Below are 6,127 nucleotides of genomic sequence, written 5' to 3'. Positions count from 1 at the left end.
CGGCCTGACTATGTGCCCTCCCGGGTCTGCAGTCTATCCGGTCCGCCCTGGGTATGTTGACCTACAGCACGAAGCAAGACCCGCCTCAACCCAACCCCCAATGAACAACCATGTGCACATATAACAGATAATCACATAACAGTCTACAGGAAAACAAACCGATCTAACAGATCATATAGCATAACAACATCCTATAACCAGGATACCGACCTAACCGGTCACTAACATAGCATCATCCTATATACCAGGATACCGACCAAAACTAGGTCACTAAACATAATACCGTCCTAACTACCAGGACGCAGATCTAACATATCAGTAAACATATCATGCAAATACCTGGATACAAATCCGATAAAGGGTCGGCCTTAGTGTCGTAGACCCTGTTGATATAGTGAGGATAACTCACCTTGCAATGCTGGACTGAACCACGAAATCACGCTCCTGAAACACTGCCCCAAACTCCAACACCTATAACCATCAATGGTCCAATTCATAGATACTCGCTTACCAATTATCCTCAAAAGTCAAAACGGTCAACCCTTGGTCAAAGTCAAAGTCAACTATCAAGGGCAACAATCCATGTTGGCCTCATCTCGTCGAGTACCCTCAACTACTCGCCGAGTTCCTTGCATAACTTGCGAACTCGCCAAGTCACCATGCCACTCGCCGAGCCTAAGGCAATTTTCATCGGACTCGCCGAGTCGACCATACCACTCGTCGAGTCCCTTCGATCTTTCATCCATATAGATGCTTTTTAAGCCATGCTAAGGCTCCATACTGCAGATCCAAGCTCCTAGGGCATGTTTATCATGTAAAGTTGCAAACTTTACGTGCATGCAATGCGCTAATCACTTAAATCAAGCTAAAGAAGTGGTTCTAGGCAAAAGAGCTTCACCAACGTGCTAAAGACTGAGACTTTATGATGATAAGAGCCAAGATGATCCTAGATCTGAAGTTGCAACTTCAAATCTTGGCTCATCACTCGAAATGCAACACCAAATGCCCCAAAATGGTCCCAAAACTCAAATATAGAAGGGATCTAGCTAGAAGAAGCTCAAGGTGATGACTTATTACCTTCAAATGATGATAAACTGAGGTAGACTTCAGATCCCCAACTGTTCCTTGCTCAAAGCTTCTTGATCTTCAAGCCTTTCCTCACCAAGATCCACCTTTCAAACTTAAACTCACAAGTATGGAGAGAAAATGGAGATTTAGGGTTTCTGGACAAACAGGGGATGTAAGGGAAGGCCAAAGGGGCAAATGGTTCCTTAAATATGGTGCAAAACCCCGGAAATTAGGGTTTCACACTCCAGCTCCAACTCGTCGAGTCACCCTTCCGACTCGGCAAGTTGGTCACTTAAACACATGACCCAATCCCGCTCCTACTCGACGAGTCAGGACATCCTCTAGTCGAGTAGACCTTGAAACTTGAAATTTAAAGTCATACTATCAATACCAGAGAATCGGGGCGTTACACTTTGTGACCTAGATATCATTGCAACACTATTACTCATGACGCCAACCATCCGATCGCCGCTTACCCCATCATCTCCATTGTCTCTCTCTATCGGCCAGACAGGACACATGACATACCTCTGTTTCTATGTTCTATCTGACCGTCTCACATTTCATCAATGTTGTATACCGTCTCTGGTCTCCATCACGAGCAATCGTCAGCTGCCTTCGTCGCCAACAATCATCGCCGACCTCCATTGTCAATTTGACCGCATGTGGTGTCAGCTAAGTTCTATTCAGTTGTTTTGTATAAATTTCTTTGTCTGATTTCAAGTATTGTTGCATAAATCTGTGTCCATCTTTGTTTAATTTCAAGTTTTTGAGTATGATGTCAAGTGTATCTACATAAATTGAATTTCATTTTTCAATTTGTGCTCCATGTAGGATTTGTGTTTCAATTTATATTTCAATTTTGATCTCGGATTTCATAACTGATTTATGCTTCAATGTTTGAATCAGATATCTCAATCCAGTTCTTAATGATGAATATTATATATTATGTCATGGCTTATTGATAAATTTGATTATAGATGCAGACATGCAATAGTTTTAACTCTGATGATGGGTAGATGGTGGTGGTGAAGAATACGGTAGATAGCTTTATAGGGAGGAGGGGCAGTCGCAGACATGAAACGGGAATGGAAGGGGAAATAGGGAAAAATGGTGTGGTGGGTAAGGTGAGCAGGGGATGGGGTTGGGGTGTGTTAAATTAAATAAATTAAAAAATGAAGGGCAAAATAGTCTTTTTAAATAAGAAAATAATCAAACGCGTAACAAAAACCAACCGTACAGACCTTTTAAATTAAAAAATAAGTTTTTAACCAAACATGTAAATTACCTCAAACCATGATGACTATTCGTGTCATTTACTCAATTATTAAAGAATTTATCCTATATAATTAAATAATTGGGTTCATGCTACTCCCACAAAAAAAAAAAAAAAAAAAAAACCATTGAGTTTGGTTTGCATATTAAACACGACCTTACTTTATGATTTCTCAAATACGGCATGCCCTTGCTCCGACAAAGTGGGTTTTTATGCATTTAAAGCTAGCATAGCAAAATAAAAACTAAATAGCTATGTCAAAGAATCGAAGTTAGGACGGCTTCAACTACCTATATGCTCTAAGCCCTTATTCCCTTAACCATCTAGCTACAGCATATTTTTTCATTGTTATCACCTAATATAAATAAAATCATATATAATGCACTGCATATTAATAAAAACAAATATATTTTTTTACATTAATACGAAAAAAGAGAGTAGTGCCACCGGACCCCTTAGGACACTTATGTTCGCTCCCGGAAAGAAAGATTAGTTAATCAAACATTCATTCTCTCTCCTATTAAACTTTAAGATTTCTTTTTTGTAAAGTAGCTTTTATATTTTATAAAAACTTTCACAAATATATATATATATATATATATATATATATATATATATATATATATATATATATATATATATATATATATATATATATATATATATTGGTGATTTGTTTCACTAATGTGATTTAAGTGTAATGAGATTACTTTGTTGACCAAAAGTGATTTTGATAAATATTAAACAAGTAAGGAATGTGTGGAGTGCATACTTGTTTAAGTTTATTCAAGATTAAAAGTAGACTGTCATTTAGGGGCGAAGCCCCTGAACGAACGGGGGTCCGAGGGCAGCGGCCCTGGCAGCGGGGTCCAAGGGGCAAAGCCCCTGGCTGCGATCGAAAATGCATCAGAAATCCAAATTTAGAATATTTGACCCGTTTTTTGACTTGGTATTAATCCTTATAGAAAACCCGGATTTATGACAATTTTTTGACTGTTGCCAAACTGTTTTATGACAGTTTTCAGACAAAAAAGGTATTTAACCAAATTTGGTCAGTTTTCTCTAGTACTTACGAAATTCATATATTCATTCTCTGTTCTTTTCTCTTCTGAGTCTTATCCAATCAAAGATTAGGGAGTATCACCCAATACTTTGATTTGATAGTGAAATCACAATTCTCAGAATTTCCAAGGCTATTTTATCCCGATTCTCTTAATATATATATATATATATATATATATATATATATATATATATATATATATATATATAAGAGAGAGAGGTTCAAGTATTCTAAGTAAGTATTGTATGGATATATGAATGATTGTGGACGAATAAATTTTTAAAAAATATTAAATAATTAATAAATTATTTAAAGGGTATAATAGTAATTTAAACTATTTAATTTTAATAAATATTGAAAACATTTAATATCCCTACGGAATTTAGTTTAAAACCCTAAGATACATCTTGCATCTACACAATATCCGCCTCATCCCTCTAATCCAGTGCTCAAACGATCGACCTTGCCACCACTCCGCCACCAGCAGCAGGTCACCGCCTCATCCCTTTCAATCGGTGCCCTGCACTTCGCATCTAAGCCCTAAATTCATTGGCCGACAACCAAACGTCAATTGCCGTTGTCATCGATGGTCCTCCACCACTTGTCGCCAACACTCCACGGTTGCTACTTCTTCTTTCATGGTCAATTTTGCCTCCAACACTGCACAGTCGCTGCTTCTTCCATCACAGGGGAGCGTAAATGGTGGTGATTTCAGGTGCATAAGCTTCTTTACCCAAATGCTCAAAGTAGATAATCTTTAATTCATACCATATCCAAATTATTGTTGATGGGAGGAAGAGTTATTCTTTGAGGGATTGCTTATCTAACATTTGTGTTAGCAATTAGATGAAAATAAGTGCTAGTTAAGGCTGCTTTTGTTTTTAACCCGTTTTCCACGTAGCAGCACGACTTTTGTAATATTTTTGTTGTAAATTGTTATGTCACTTATAGATTTTTGTTTTACTTCTGTAAGAATCGAGTCAAAGGGTAAATAGAATGAAGATTCAGTTCTTGGTGAGTCACCTTGTGGTTTGATTTTGGCTTCAATTGTTGGGAGTTAGGACTTAATATTCAGGTATCACTGTCTGAAATTGATTTAAATTAGTTTTACACAATTTCTGACTAGAACTTAAGGTCACAATGCTTGTGGCTCGTGTATAGTTATATTAGAAACTCATGATTTTATAGTTCTTTCTGCATTGTGGTCTCCCTATTGCGTTAAATACTTATTGAAGTATTTAAACATAAAAACAAGTCTTTGCAATGACTTTTATACAAGATGGCTCCTTCATAAAGCCTTGTCCCTTGACATGAGTAGTTTGTTCACTAGAGTTATGCACTTTTCCGCATGGGTTTAATTTTTTTCTTGATTAAAGATATACATGGATACTTAACTGACTTCAATGAGGAATATGTACTTGCAGGGACTCGGGCCTTATTCCAATAGCATCAAGAAAGTAGAGAAGGATGTGAAAAAAATGTCCAAAAGGATCAATTATCTATGTGGTATGTTTATTATAGGCCATTTCTGATACAACTGAGCTTTATATCAGATTTAGACTGAGATGCTGTCGATGTACCCTTTTATGAATGCAAAGAGTATTAATCAAGGAAATGACATAAATGCCCTTGCATTTCATTCATTTATTTAGCTGTAAATACCAACAACTTGTTTTCATTTTTACAAACACCTGGTGTGCATTGAGTTTGTGGTATTTTCATAATACAAAATACCTAAAAAGATAATCCTTTTTCAATTGCTAATCTTATAAGAATCATTGGTCTTTGGATAAAACTAATCAACAGTTTCCTCCAAGGCTTTAATTTTTTTTATCAAGATGTAGATTATGAGTTGTTATTAAGCCCCATCATAATCTTTTAACAAAGAAAAAACAATTGAAACTAACCCAAAATAGTAACCATAATATTGCAGAGAACAGAGAAGCTTGAAGGTGATTATAAACTCTACTTTTGAATCTCTCTTATCTACTTGGCATTGGATTTCTACTGGTACCTAAATCCAAACTGAAACTATATTATATCCTTTCTATATGTTAGTTGATGTGAGTTGGCACTGCATGAAACAAATAACAGTTTGTTAATATTCTAAATATTTTTTTTGTTAATATTCTACATATTTTTTTGTTTCACGCTGTGATAAAGCAATTCAGTGTGTGGGTTAGTGTGGGAAGCTGAGACCGAAAATTACATATTCTGCAAGGGTGCATTTCTGCATTTCTATCAGCAATTCTACCGGAATGGAATCTCGAATTCCAAATCCGTCAGAATGGAAGAACTATTCATCGTTATATTCTGATATGATAATCTACAATAGAATGATCGGACTATATGTAATAATATATTTCCGCTAGAATATTCAGGTGGAATAATATACATGTTTTTGTTTGTTATTATTGAATATTTCATTGTCATAGAATATTATATAAAGTTTTTATTTTTTTAAGAAGGTAATGAAAAATTTAAATTGTATCCAAAAATTTGTTATTAGTCCGTGTTGACATTCTCATAGAATTTCATTATAACAGAAATATGTATCCTGACATTCCTAGAGAATATGATTCTAATAGAATTTCATTCCGACAGAATAAAATTGGGTTTAATTAAAAATTAGAAATTACGTTATAGTTAAAATTGAATTAATTAAAAAAAAAAACAGAATTTTAAAATCAAGAGAATTAATTATCCCTAAAAATATGGAA

The 6,127-nt window shown here is 35.4% G+C and overlaps 1 long non-coding RNA gene across 2 annotated transcripts; it reads left to right on the top strand.

The window, feature by feature from the left end:
* The first annotated feature begins 3,812 nt into the window (after positions 1–3,812).
* LOC145123732 (uncharacterized) lies at positions 3,813–5,905 on the top strand. Of its 2 annotated transcripts, XR_013715268.1 has the most exons (4): positions 3,813–4,122; positions 4,832–4,913; positions 5,341–5,417; positions 5,571–5,905. It is a non-coding gene; the product is annotated as an uncharacterized LOC145123732 (long non-coding RNA). The 2 variants fall into 2 exon arrangements; XR_013715267.1 differs by having other exon boundaries at positions 5,341–5,818.
* The last annotated feature ends 222 nt before the right edge of the window (positions 5,906–6,127 follow it).

Source organism: Lactuca virosa, chromosome 7, assembly GCF_052849685.1.
Source record: "Lactuca virosa cultivar CGN04683 chromosome 7, Lactuca_virosa_CGN04683_v6, whole genome shotgun sequence".
NCBI classification, from domain to species: domain Eukaryota; kingdom Viridiplantae; phylum Streptophyta; class Magnoliopsida; order Asterales; family Asteraceae; genus Lactuca; species Lactuca virosa.
Note: the sequence above shows the minus strand (reverse complement) of the source record. Positions and strands in the feature narration are given on the sequence as shown.